The 14,172-nt window shown below is 38.2% G+C and overlaps 1 non-coding gene across 1 annotated transcript; it reads left to right on the top strand.

Annotated features, from left to right (window-relative positions):
* Positions 1 to 5,391: 5,391 nt before the first annotated feature.
* LOC149004749 (small nucleolar RNA R71) lies at positions 5,392 to 5,498 on the top strand. The gene has a single exon (XR_016170016.1). It is a non-coding gene; the product is annotated as a small nucleolar RNA R71 (small nucleolar RNA).
* Positions 5,499 to 14,172: the final 8,674 nt, after the last annotated feature.

Here is a 14,172-nt window from a genome sequence, read left to right as displayed (position 1 = left end):
GGATTTAACACACAGTTGGTCGACTGCTTGGTCGACTGGCCCAGTCGACCAATCAAGTCAACAAGGCCAAAATAGGGAAATGGAGGCCCAACTCAAGTCCAAACCTCATGGGATTTTGCACACACATCAAGTGACTTGTCTAGTATAGAGAAATGCCTGCGAATTTTATCCAACTATACTTCAAGTCTATCAACAAGACTCACCTTCTTCAAGCTGCAGCTTTCTTTCTAGATCTACATAGACTTCCAAGTATGGAACTCCATCATCAACATCCATGGGTTCAGAGTCAAACACCATGTCTTCTACTGAGATGGCCCATAGTTGGCTTCTTCCTTTACTCCGGGTCTTCGGACCTAAAAACAACCGGGTTTCCGGGTCAAGGTCAGGGTTAGGTTAGGGTTGGATTTCACAAACTCTTTGCATCAGATTCTAATGAAAAGATTAGGGAGCTAATGTTATGTGCATTATGATTTAGGCCATTAAACCAATGCTAACCGTTTGGTTGAGAACATTTTCCTAAACCCAGTTTGAAGAAGCTGCTTAAGCACTTTTTGTAAAGCCACTTCTTGGGGTAATGTTGGCCTAGAAGAACATCTCTCAATGATTGCCACGTGGCATAAGGGACTTCTCGGCATATGCATTACATGGCGCTTGATGAACACATTTATGTGTGAAATCTTAGGGCATAAAGCATGCATTTTATACACTTAGAATGGAGTTACCTTGGGTTTTATGTTGTTTTTGCAGATTTTAGGACTTTTCAAGATTTAAGCAAATATTTGGAGTTTTGCGCTTGAATCATGCTATTTTACACGTCAAGAAGTCCATTCAAATTCTCAAATGCGAAAATGGGCCTGATTTGGAGCATGATGGGCTAGAGATGTGTGATTACAGGCCAACTCCGAAATATTGAAGAGATAAAGAAGGCAAATTTGATCTACGGCTGAGATTTTAAATCAAATCTACAGAGATATTATTGAGAGAGTCCAGATGGAAAAGAGTCCTTGCATACCTCAATATCTTATTTTCTATTTGGGATTTGATTAAAGAAAGAAAAAGAGGAAAAAGAATTATTTTCAGATAAGGATGAAGCAAAAATCCCGTTTTTGAATGCCTCTGTCCAGTTTCGATCAAACCCTTCATCGAACGGTCATCCGATGTCCGATCGTGCTGATTTTTGGAGGAGAGCTTCACGACTACTTAAACCTCAAATCCAACGGTGGGATTATGCATCTGATCTCTCTAATTCGGCGCAATTAGTACGTCAAAACCCTAATTGGATGAGTCGATAGAAAACCCCGAGTTTTATTCAAATTCAGCCGTGCTTCATATCTCATGTAAACTCTATAAAAGGAGAGCCTACTCCATCAAAGGAGGACGTGTCTTAGAGCTTAGTAGAAGCATTCTTTCTTCTCTCTTCAGTTTATTTATGTTTTCTCTAGTTTTCTTTGCTTGCATTAGTGAGATTTAAATTTCTAGATTCAATGTTTAGGTTTAATCTTTTTATGTAATGCAATTCAAGTTCAAGATTCAATTTTTTTAGATTCGTTTTTCTCTCGGGTCTAGCAATTGCAGATTTAGATCATTCTAGATCTAGATCTGGTTGTTAGGGTTGGTTGAGATTCGAATCGTTTGTTCAATTCGCAAGTAAGTAACCTTCTTTATTAATCTTCTCTCCTCCCTCCATTCCCGCTTCTATCTACCCCTCTATATTCTTAATTTAGGATTTACTTTCAGCATTATTTATTGTTCTGTCTATTCATTCATAATCTCGGACCACATAACCGGAGCAAGCCTACGATCGTGCCTCTCGCTTTCCGGTGACGGGTGGTGTTGCATCCGCATTTTCCGTCTTTTATTTATGCATTGATTGTGTTTAATTTATTGTTCGTTTCAATTCGATTGCATTAGATATATAGATTAGGATCGTTTAGTTTAGTTAATTAGTTAACAAAAAAAAATTGAATCATTCCACTCTCGCATTACTATTAAGAAGTTCAAATTCTAAGTGGCATATCTCCCTGAGATCGACCCGTTAGCTACACGATACCGTGCGCTTGCGGTTACTTTTAAAATTCACAAACAAGTTTTTGGCGCCGCTGCCGGGGAGGTATTAGTCCACTCTGTTTTTCTAATTCTTAGGTAAATCGAAGTGATTTAAAAATAAAAAAATAAAATTCAAAGATATTACTCTTAACTTGAGTAGAAACAAAAACGTATAGTAGTCCCCACTCTACGCAGTAATCCCCAGGATTCGATTGTAGGTGGCTCCGAAGACTATACGGATTCCTTTGTCATCAAACCTATAAGCGCTCGGCTATACGGCAACCTTACAACTTTGGAATCATTGTTTCAATCTTTGTGGTCGGAAATTCATTACTTTCCCTTCGTTTTTGTTATTTTCTTTTCTTTTATTCTTTAGTACTTTATTTATTTTTTTAAAAAAAAAAATCTCATTCTTTCATAAGAGCCATTAATTGCATTAAGTGGTTAGTGCCCTGTCTAGTTCCAAGGAATTCAACTTTTACTTTCTACTCTTTTTTTTTTTTTTTTTTTTTTTTTTTCTTCTTCTTTTGTCATGCCATACACAAAATTGATCTCAACTTCTAGCCAAAGAAACAAGGACCCACAAAACTCATAGATGGTTCAACGCCTTAAGTTAAGGGCCTTTTATTTTTCTAAGGAAAGTCTTATCTCAACATATATACAAGTTACCTTCCTCTCAACAGGGTTTTTATGTGTTCACAATGGGTACCAAAATCACTCTCATTTCACACATCATAGCAATTGAAAGAATATGTATACTAACCAAAAGTCAAAGTTAAAATCTACAACGAAGCTATACCCCCCCACACTTAAGTAATGCAATGTCCTCAATGCATGTATGCTAAATAAAGAAGACAAATGAGGGGTATACCTTTCAGTCAAGATGTGCTTATCATGGGAAGCTTTAGTCTTATCTTCAATATCAATGTATGATGGGGAAGGCACTCCAAATAAGAAAAACCGTGAATCGAAAAATCATCTCTAAAGATCTCAAGAAAAACATTCACAATGTTAAAAAAAATTCTCATCATACGTTGAGGTTTTCTAGAAGGTTTTGCATCTTTCATAAGATGAATATGATATTGTTCAATGGAAGAGCTTAGACCTTTGATATGAGTGACAAACCAACCCAATGCTTCTCTATTATCATTCAACAGTGTGATCAACTCTTCTGCTTTGTCAGAAGTTAAATCAGAGACAACAATAACAGGAAGATGATTATCTTGTCTCAGGAAAGCATACTTTAAATTAGAAGGCAATTCTTTCAATTCTAGCTTGGGGGGGTTCAATTATTGAGGGCTTGGGAATGGAGATGGAGATGGATAGAGGATTAATAGGCTCCAAAGGTGTGTGAAAATTTAAAACTTCGGAAAAGAAAGTTTCACTATCATCATCCAACATATCCATACATTCTTGAAATTTAGAATCAAAATCAATCTCAAAGTTGGTAATCACATCATTAGGAAAATCAAAAGATTCCTCAAGCATATTGATCTCTTCTTCTATTTGTGGTTGTTTCCCTATCCTGAACATATTAAACTCTACAGTTTGATTTCCAAAAGATAATCGTAAGAGGCCATTTCGACAATTGATTAATGCATTACTAGTAGCCAAAAATGGTCTTCCTAAAATTATTGGGATTTCATCCTTGATTGAAAAAGGTTTAGTATCTAGCACAATGAAATCAACTGGAAAAATAAATTCTCCCACTTTCAGTAAAACATCTTCAACCATCCCTTTAGGAATCTTAACTGACCTATCTGCCAACTGAAGAGTAGTTCTAGTTGCTTTCAATTCTCCCAATCCTAGTTGCTTATAAACATGGTAAGGCAACAGATTTACACTTGCACCAAGATCAAGTAAAGCATGTTCAATGTGTGTATTGCCTATGACACAAGCTATGGTGGGGCTCCCCGGATCCTTATACTTGGCTGCTACAAAGTTGAGTAATTATGGAACTAATGTTACCTGCCAAGAACGCCTTTTTGGGAATGCTAGTGATTCTTTTATGAGTGCATAAATCTTTCAACACTTTTGCATAGGCAGGGATTTGAGATATGACATCCAAAAGAGGGATATTCACTTCTATCTTTTTGAAGATATCAAAAATTTTCTCCATAGTTGCAGTCTTCTTCTTATTTACTAGACGACTAGGATAAGGAGCCTTAGGAACATAAGAACTCTCATTTGAAATTTGTTCTTTTCTCATAGTTTCTGATAGTGGTTCTCCAAACTTAGGTACTGCTAAAGCAACTGGCTCATCCTCAACTTCTGTGGGTTTCTCAGACAAACCCTCATTAGGAGATACTTGAACATTCTCCTCATCACAGTGGTCACTAATCTCGCTCTTTTCATTAATATGTGACTCACCTGTTAAATACCCTTTCCCACTTCTCAATGCAGACGTAAGAATTAATTGAAGCTAAAGAAGAATGGGAGGATTCAACTTGGTTGACTTGATTTGGTGGTCTTTGATGAATCTGAATCCTAGGATTTAACTCAGGTTGGCTAGGCATTTTACCTTTTTCTCGCTCAGACAAAGCACTTGCAAGAGTGGAAATTTGTTTTTCCATATTATGCATAGAAGTCATGAAGGTACTGGAAAGTACTTCCATATTCTTCTCTAAGGAAGAGAGACGAGAAAACTCTGGATTGTTACCTCTGTTGAAACCTGGTGATGATTGATTTTGTGCAATGTGAGGCATATAAGGCACAATAGGTGGATTGACGGGCCTAGTTAAATTGGCATTCTGGAAATTTGGGGCTTGAGAGAACTGGACATTTGGATAATGAGAAAATTGGGCATTTTGCTTTTGAGGGGCACCAAATTGATTTTGTGTGGAATAATTACTTAATCCATTTTGGTTTTGCCCTTGAGACCATGAAAAGTTAGGATGATTCTTCCACCCAGGATTGTACGTGTTACTGTACGGGTTTGGAAACATTGCACTGACATTCTCATGTTGGTCTCCGGAATAGCTAGGACATTCCTCAATTACATGTGTAGGAGATCGACACCATGCACACATAGCAATAGATTTGTCAATAAAATGTGCTTGACTTGGTGGTGCAGCTTTAACTACCAAAGTCTCTAACTTTTTCAAAATGTTATCTATTTGTACTTCCTTATGGACTTGGCTATCAACAAAATATCCCCTACTAGTCCTTTCAGACTCTTGGGTTGACTCCCATTCTCTAGTTCTATCTGCTAGGTCTAAAAGAAAATTCCAAGCTTCGGAATCATCAGTGAATGATGTAAATCCTGTGGGGCACATTGATTCCAAAAGTTGCTTTGTTTGGTAATCGATACCCTCATAAATTATTTGGCATAAATGCCATAATTCTATACCATGGTGAGGGCATTCTTGGAGAAGGCTTTGAAACCTCTCCATTACCTTAGCAAAGGACTCATTGGGTTTCTGACGAAATTGAAGAATATCATTTCTTATTTTGTTCGTCTTAGAGAAAGGAAAGAATTTCTTTAAGAATAGGACAGTAAATTGTTCCCATGTGATAATGCTATCCCTAGGTAAGCTATAAAGCCACTTTTTAGCTTGATCCTTTAATGCAAATGTAATGAATCTTAGTCTTACAGCATCATCAGTGAGCTGTTGTACCTTCATAAGGACACAAACCTCCTCAAACTCCTTAAGGAACAAATATGCATCTTGATCAGGTAACCCATGAAATTGGGGTAACATAGATAGATAATGAGATTTGAGCTCAAATTTATTACCCCTCACTTCAGGTAAACGTATACAAGAAGGTTGTGCAGATCGGGTAGGATAAAATCTATCCCTAAGACTCTTAGGTGGAGGTGGTGGAGGTAGACCTTCCATGGTCAAGTTAGACACTCGTACAATTCTATTTGTAGAATCACGAGTCCAGACACACATGCACTAACCACTTAATGCAATTAATGGCTCTTATGAAAGAATGAGATTTTTTTTTTAAAAAAATAAATAAAGTACTAAAGAATAAAAGAAAAGAAAATAACAAAAACGAAGGGAAAGTAATGAATTTCCGACCACAAAGATTGAAACAATGATTCCAAAGCTGTAAGGTTGCCGTATAGCTGAGCGCTTATAGGTTTGACAGCAAAGGAATCCGTATAGTCTTCGGAGCCACCTACAATCGAATCCTGGGGATTCTCGCAGAGAGTGGGGACTACTATACGTTTTTGTTTCTACTCAAGTTAAGAGTAATATCTTTGAATTTTATTTTTTTATTTTTAAATCACTTCGATTTACCTAAGAATTAGAAAAACAAAGTGGACTAATACCTCCCCGGCAGCGGCGCCAAAAACTTGTTTGTGAATTTTAAAAGTAACCGCAAGCGCACGGTATCGTGTAGCTAACGGGTCGATCTCAGGGAGATATGCCACTTAGAATTTGAACTTCTTAATAGTAATGCGAGAGTGGAATGATTCAATTTTTTTTTTGTTAACTAATTAACTAAACTAAACGATCCTAATCTATATATCTAATGCAATCGAATTGAAACGAACAATAAATTAAACACAATCAATGCATAAATAAAAGACAGGAAAATGCAGATGCAACACCACCCGTCACCAGAAGCAGAGGCACGACTGTAGGCTTGCTCCGGTTATGTGGTCCGAGATTATGAATGAATAGACAGAACAATAAATAATGCTGAAAGTAAATCCTAAATTAAGAATATAGAGGGGTAGATAGAAGCGGGAATGAAGGGAGGAGAGAAGATTAATAAAGAAGGTTACTTACTTGCGAATTGAACAAACGATTTGAATCTCAACCAACCCTAACAACCAGATCTAGATCTAGAATGATCTAAATCTGCAATTGCTAGACCCAGAGAAAAACGAACCTAAAAAAATTGAATCTTGAACTTGAATTGCATTACATAAAAAGATTAAACTTAAACATTGAATCTAGAAATTTAAATCTCACTAATGCAAGCAAAGAAAACTAGAGAAAACATAAATAAACTGAAGAGAGAAGAAAGAATGCTTCTACTAAGCTCTAAGACACGTCCTCCTTTGATGGAGTAGGCTCTCCTTTTATAGAGTTTACATGAGATATGAAGCACAGCTGAATTTGAATAAAACTCAGGGTTTCTATCTGACTCATCCAATTAGGGTTTTGACGTACTAATTGCGCCAAATTAGAGAGATCAGATGCATAATCCCACCGTTGGATTTGAGGTTTAAGTAGTCGTGAAGCTCTCCTCCAAAAATCAGCACGATCGGACATCGGATGACCGTTCAATGAAGGGTTTGATCGAAACTGGACAGAGGCATTCAAAAACGGGATTTTTGCTTCATCCTTATCTGAAAATAATTCTTTTTCCTCTTTTTCTTTCTTTAATCAAATCCCAAATAGAAAATAAGATATTGAGGTATGCAAGGACTCTTTTCCATCTGGACTCTCTCAATAATATCTCTGTAGATTTGATTTAAAATCTCAGCCGTAGATCAAATTTGCCTTCTTTATCTCTTCAATATTTCGGAGTTGGCCTGTAATCACACATCTCTAGCCCATCATGCTCCAAATCAGGCCCATTTTCGCATTTGAGAATTTGAATGGACTTCTTGACGTGTAAAATAGCATGATTCAAGCGCAAAACTCCAAATATTTGCTTAAATCTTGAAAAGTCCTAAAATCTGCAAAAACAACATAAAACCCAAGGTAACTCCATTCTAAGTGTATAAAATGCATGCTTTATGCCCTAAGATTTCACACATAAATGTGTTCATCAGCGCTCAAAATGTCACTTCTTAGCAAAAGTAATGTTGCAAAGGGATTCGGCTCATCTTTATCCAAACGTCATTTAGAGCATTAAACTCAACGTTAAATGCTCTGAGGTGTATTAAATGCTCAGTGCCCATCAGGAAGCCTCCCATTCGTTTGTCTTTTTGAGTATTGTTTCTTTATGATTTGTCTGGAGATTAAAGGGATGGTTGTCACGTCTAAGCCCATGTGACTCTGAACTAATGATCAATTTGGGAGAAGTTGCAGCTGGCTTGAAGCTTCTCCAGGAAGATTGAGTTCTGAACTTGGTGACTAAGTTATCCACCATCAGCAATCTCAACCCTTCATCTTAATGGAAGGGATCCTACGATCAAGATCCATCTTCACAATAGCAAAGGTATGGAGTTGATATATAAGCAATATCTTCAGAACAAACGAGGGTAAGCCCAGTTATAATAACTCTGGCATTAATTCATCGGCAAGTTCCAAAAAAAACAATCATTCTTCGAGCATTTAATTCTCAATATGAGGATTTATGTTTTCCTAAATCTGACTTAATCATTGGAGGTGGCTTCCTGTCCCAAGAGGCGTCCCACTCTCACACCTCTTTGATCCACAGGAACCTGGTTCACCCAAGTAGTGGACCAAATTGCACACAGGTAGCTCTTGGAATAACAGATACCCAAATCCTCTGTGGATGGGAATCTGAAAGCTTATATGAAATTTTTATTAAACGTCTAATCGAACTCAAATAGAAAATATGCTGGTTGGTTACAGATTTGAATGTGGGTGATATTCCAACAACATCCTACCATCATGACCATTAAAAGAGAGAGAAAAATGAAAGATAAGCATTAAATGTGTCACATCCACCCAGCCGATACCCTATCTGGCATACCCGGGATGTGATCCACAGCCCTGAAGATCCATAGTTCAAGGACCACATCATCCACATCGACAATAACATAATTATGAACAATCAATATTAAACTAGCAATTGATAATAATAGAATTCAGAAAAGAGATACCAAGGATAATCAGAGTACGGAAGTAGATATCATATCAGATAAATTAAGAAGGCAGTGGGCGGAATCCACTCCTTCAAATAATTAGCGGAAGTGAGGTCAAAATTAAATAAGTACAAGTCTCAAGTTATGAAATTTAATTTAAGGTTATTACAATTCCTCTGAGTTTAACTGTCACAAAAAGGGGGGTGGGTAGCTACACATAAGTCTCCTCCATAATAGATATGTTCTCTTCGATAGTGAAGACCTCAGAGACCCAATATGGCTGCTCCCATACTATCTCAGGGCTAACCCTAATACGCCGGAGGATCTGCTTCGGTACCGTCACCGAAGTCTTCATTATAGCTAGCCTCCGGATAGTAGTATGAGGCATCCGGGTCTGCCTCAGGGAATGTGCCATCAGAGAAATCACCTGTAGAGTAGTCTAGGAAAATATTGCAACAGAAAAGGAATGAGTTCAGAAGAACTCAGCAAGGAAGTTATTCCACAACACATAAGCCACAAGATAATCATAAAATGATGCAGATGATATGAGACATATAATGCAATATGATTCTACTCTAATTATGCTGGTCATCTAGGGTAGACATGCTTTAAGTCATAGCACCATACTTCTTTAGGTAGTCTCAGTCACTCATCACCGGGGGGAACTAGGTCCTGCATCCCTCTCGGACAAATCCATGGTTGGGGGTTTCGGTCATCACTCTCTCACATCACCATTTGGTACAAGTATTGGCACATGTCAAGGTAAAGCCTAGCCCAATGCAAGTCATCTACTTAATCATATCATGCCAATTCCAGATACGTCCATTCCTCCCCTCTCGGGATCCTTTCCAGTATCCTTCACACTAGAGTCATGGATATTACTCACCGGACTCATCAACCCTATTGGTCATCCACAAATGGTAGACGGGAAGCTCTCACATCCCCCTCAAGGATCATTTCACCGGTCTTGAGTGCCCGTGAGCCCGAGTTTAACCATTTGCAACCCTACCAATAAATGGCCCCTTTCGGGTAACCGCAATGCAATTTATGTCCACTCACGGGGTGGTTACCGGTCTTGAACGCCCACAAATCCACACTACTACCACGGGTCGTTCGGTCTCAATGCCCTTCCGAATCGGGTCTAATATGATAGGAACATCCTAGCCATACATCTAGACAAGTCCTATGTATGTCATCCAATAACCCGGGAAAGTGTCGATGGACACCTTCGGAGAATATCCCATCCTATTCCCTCCGATGTCCAAGGACAGAAGCACCAGTAGGGTACTCCTCAATCCCAAGTTATACTTAAGCAATTACATGCCCAAGTTCATCATATCAATTCACAAAATACAACCTCAAAATAAACATTCGATTCATGACATTGACATAAGTCATCATATATTGAAATTGATAAACATGATAAGACATTTAAATAAAATAATGTAAATACAAAGCTACTGTTGAAAGACATATGTAGCAAGTCTAACATGATAGGAATATGAAATAGAAACTATGCTCACTAGGTTAGGAACACCAAGTCAAAATTCCATGTCCTATGTAATTTTATCGATAACTATCCTTACCTTGAATTGGAGAAGAGAATGGTCCAAGATCACAAGCAAGTGGCCCAAATAGTCTTAAAACCCTAAACAAGCATATATGAAAGGTTAGAGAAGAAATCAGAACAATCGGAGATCGAAAGAATCAAAACTAGGCAAAAGTTGCTGACAACAACTCTGTTGGTCGATACATTTGGTCGATACTATCGACCAACAAGCATCGACCAAGAAGATTTCGGACAGCAAGCTGGCTTTTTGGGTTTTGGCCCAGATTTGGTCTTCCGGGTCTCGAATCGATACGAAACTTGGGGGATAGTCTAAGCACAACATAGGGACACTAATTATCACAAATTTAACATAATCCAATGGTCCATTTAGGAATCCCCAAATTGATTCATCAAGGTCAAGAGTTGTTAAACATGGCATTAGCTATATCTTAATGCAAATTGGGGAAAACATAGGGGATTAGATAGGGAATCACTTAGAAGCAACATTGAACTCATATGCAAGGTGTAGATTAGGTTAATCATAGGCTTCATCTCAGTTTTGGTAAATAAAGCAAGTTGGTGAGCAATAAATCATGGAAATGTGTAGTTAATGATCATGAGGTGAATAAATCATAGTCATATCGGTGAAAACATCAATATATGAGGTATAGAAGATTCATGGCAAGGTGTTTGCAAGGTTGCAGCACCTTGGCCATGGTCCCAACAGTAAAATAGAGAAAAGAGGAGTGAGAAAGTGATTAGGAGAGAGAGTCATACCTTGAGAGTGGAACAAGAAAGTGGAAATGAGTGGTTGGCAATGATTAATGGAGTAGATGCTTCACCATTACCAAGAAGAAGTTCTTGAGAGGCTCTCCCACGTTCTCAGATGTTGAAAACGCTAGAATAGGGCTCCAGTCTCGAGGAATAAATAAATAGAAAAGAATATTCCAGAGAATCTTTAAACCTGGGTTCAGCAAACCTGTTGGTCGATAGTATCGACCAAAACATGTTTCTGCAGAATTTAACAGAATAGTTCAGCAACTTTAGGTGTGGACTTGGAGGGCTATACAAGGTCAAATTGCATGGGGTTTTCTCCTACTGTTCACTCAAGAAGTCTAGTTTTAGGGAGTACCTTCGGATTATGCACAGGAGTCTGTTTAATATCTCAACTGTCTCACTCTTCATCAGTGCGCAGATTCTAACTTAACACTGATGATGTGCTCAAGGAAGGAGCAGCATCATCAATGTTCATATACTGGAGTTCCGACACCACATCATCAACCAGCAGGGCCCATAAGCCCCTTCTACCACCACTTCGGGTCTTTGGACCTACAAACACAACAATGACCGGGTCATAGGTAAAAGCTGGATTTTACAAAATGAGTATCATGTGATCATCAGAATAACATCATACCATCACATAAAATAAGTTTATGGACAATTCAATCCCATGGCACAACTATACATCCTGTTCACAAACTACAACTACAGATGTACGTTGGAAAAGCTACCTAACGGCCTTAGTCTGATCTCACAACCATATGTTTAGAAAGCTACCTAAATTCAATCATGTTAGCTTTAATGTCAGCCTCAATTCACCTTGATGGTTTGATCTCACAGCTCATATTACTTTTTTGAAGTTAGAACTCATCAAACACATCTTCCTCCTCCTTGGTTTGCTAGGGTGCTAAATGCATGCACCCCTTTGCTCTAATTTCTGTGAATCTTGTAAAGTGCAACTTCTTTTTAAAAGTTTTGGAGCAGCTTTTCTCACCGTCTTCAACATTCTGGACAACACAACTTTTCTCTTTTCTTTTTCTTTGGTTCTGGTTACTCAAGTTCTCCAAGTTTTATAGAAACCTTGTGTTATATTAACTTGTTAATTATCATCTGAGAAACCATTTTAAATCGAATTCCCTAACTTGCTTTTATTTTCAACATCAGCATCCCCAAGCATGTAGAAGGCAGCAACTCACCGGTGGTAGCTTTTATTCACCCATCCAAAAATCTTGTGGCGTTTGTTTCTACTTTCATGAATGATGCGAATGTGCACTTTTTCATTCACCATTTAAATCCTCCTCATACTTTGTTGGAATTCTCTCATAAATTGTCTCCTAAGTCTTTGGACGTTGGAAAGCGTGACGACTTACACCCCTCCTCCAACCCCTCACTCAACACCAATGGACGAAGCTGCCACCCCTGTTAATGTGACTCCGGAATTGCATATTCAAGCATTATTGGTAGCCAACTTTCCTTTTCTAGCACTCCTCTGAAGGGCAACAGTAAGATGGTAGTTAGGAAAGTTACACATTTGTTGCCCTGTAAACTGATGCCGAAATGACAAAGAATCAAGGCCAAACAAAAGAATAGATTGAAAATGGAGAACTTTGTCTTCCAAAAGTTTATTAAAAACAACAATATTCAGGTGCCTCAAAAAGACGCACAAAACATGATTTTATAGTGCCAAGAAACCCTAAAATGAGGGGGGGAATACACACAAACAAATTTACAAAAATGCCACTGAAAATAGTAAAATGCCCAAAATGGCCTCAAAACGATCCCAAAATGCAAAAAAAAATTGAAGTTCATTACCGCAAAGCCATGTGTCCTTCCTGCAAGCTTGTTTCGGATCACCATGGCGAATTTCTTTCCATTCCGAGTTCAGACCCTGAGTTACCCCATGTGCCACCCCATAAGCATCATAAACATAACCTTGTTTTACATGAGATAATGCAGGATGACCTAAAGGGTAATGAGGCTGATGCTTGGAAGAAATTGCAGGAAAACCAATATGGTTCTAATCTAACTTGTTGATGGCCAACCTGGAAGGGCCATCGGAGGGGAAAAGAAGGGATTAATGCTTAGTTGTAGAGGATTGGGTCACTCCTCTATCCAAAAGGAAATCAGTGTTTTAATTAATAGACATAGACCCTTGTTTTTTTTCTTTCTATAGTTAAGTTGGTCGAGTTGATGTTGTATAAGAAATGGGGTTTTTTCTAAGTGTTGGTACCACCAGAAGGTAGAGCTGGTGGCTTAGTGTTCTATTGGAATGATTCTGTGCAAGTTGAAGTTGTGTGGTTTTCTTCATCGTGTGTTCATCTTCTTTGTGGAGAGTCTTCTAATATATGGTATTTAACTTGTGTTTACTTGAGCTCGATGCCATCTACTCAAAAATGTGATTGGAAAACTCTTGTAAACTTGGCATCTTTCATTGATCAACGATGGGTACTTGGTGGCGATTGGAACTCATATCTTGCAATAACAGATCACCAAGGGGGATGGCTGATTCATTCTAACCTACTGCATCCATTTCAATCCTTTGTAAATGAATATAAAATGATCAGGCGTACCTTAAATGGGAAGTAAATTTACATGGAGTAATAAGCAACAGGAGACAAATCGTATTGAAGGGCTCCTAGATAGGTTCATTAGTAATTTAGATTGGTTCTCAAGATTCCTACAAGTGGTGGTTACTCATCTCACAATGTCTCGTTCTGATCATAAAGCATTACTTTTAAATATTACAAGTTGGTAAGCAAATTCGACCATTCATGTTTGAGAGTTTTTGGGTCCATGAAGATTCCCATAATGGGTTACTTGGCAAGTCATGGACTATGTCTTTTAGTGGTTCCCCCTTCTACACTCTAGCAAAGAAACTCACTTCCTTGTCAGTCATCCTCAAGAGATGGAATAAAGATATTGTGAAGATTCTAGAGAATAAAAAGGAAGTGCTAAAGAAGTCCATTACTGATCATGAAGGAGTGCCTTTAGATCATAGGTCAGAGCAGTGGTATGTGAAAGAGAATCGTAAGGTAGCTTTTAGCTGAAACCAGTG

The sequence above is a fragment of the Hakea prostrata genome, chromosome 9 (assembly GCF_041222555.1).
Source record: "Hakea prostrata isolate BN-2017 chromosome 9, UWA_Hpros_2, whole genome shotgun sequence".
Lineage (NCBI taxonomy): Eukaryota > Viridiplantae > Streptophyta > Magnoliopsida > Proteales > Proteaceae > Hakea > Hakea prostrata.
Note: the sequence above shows the minus strand (reverse complement) of the source record. Positions and strands in the feature narration are given on the sequence as shown.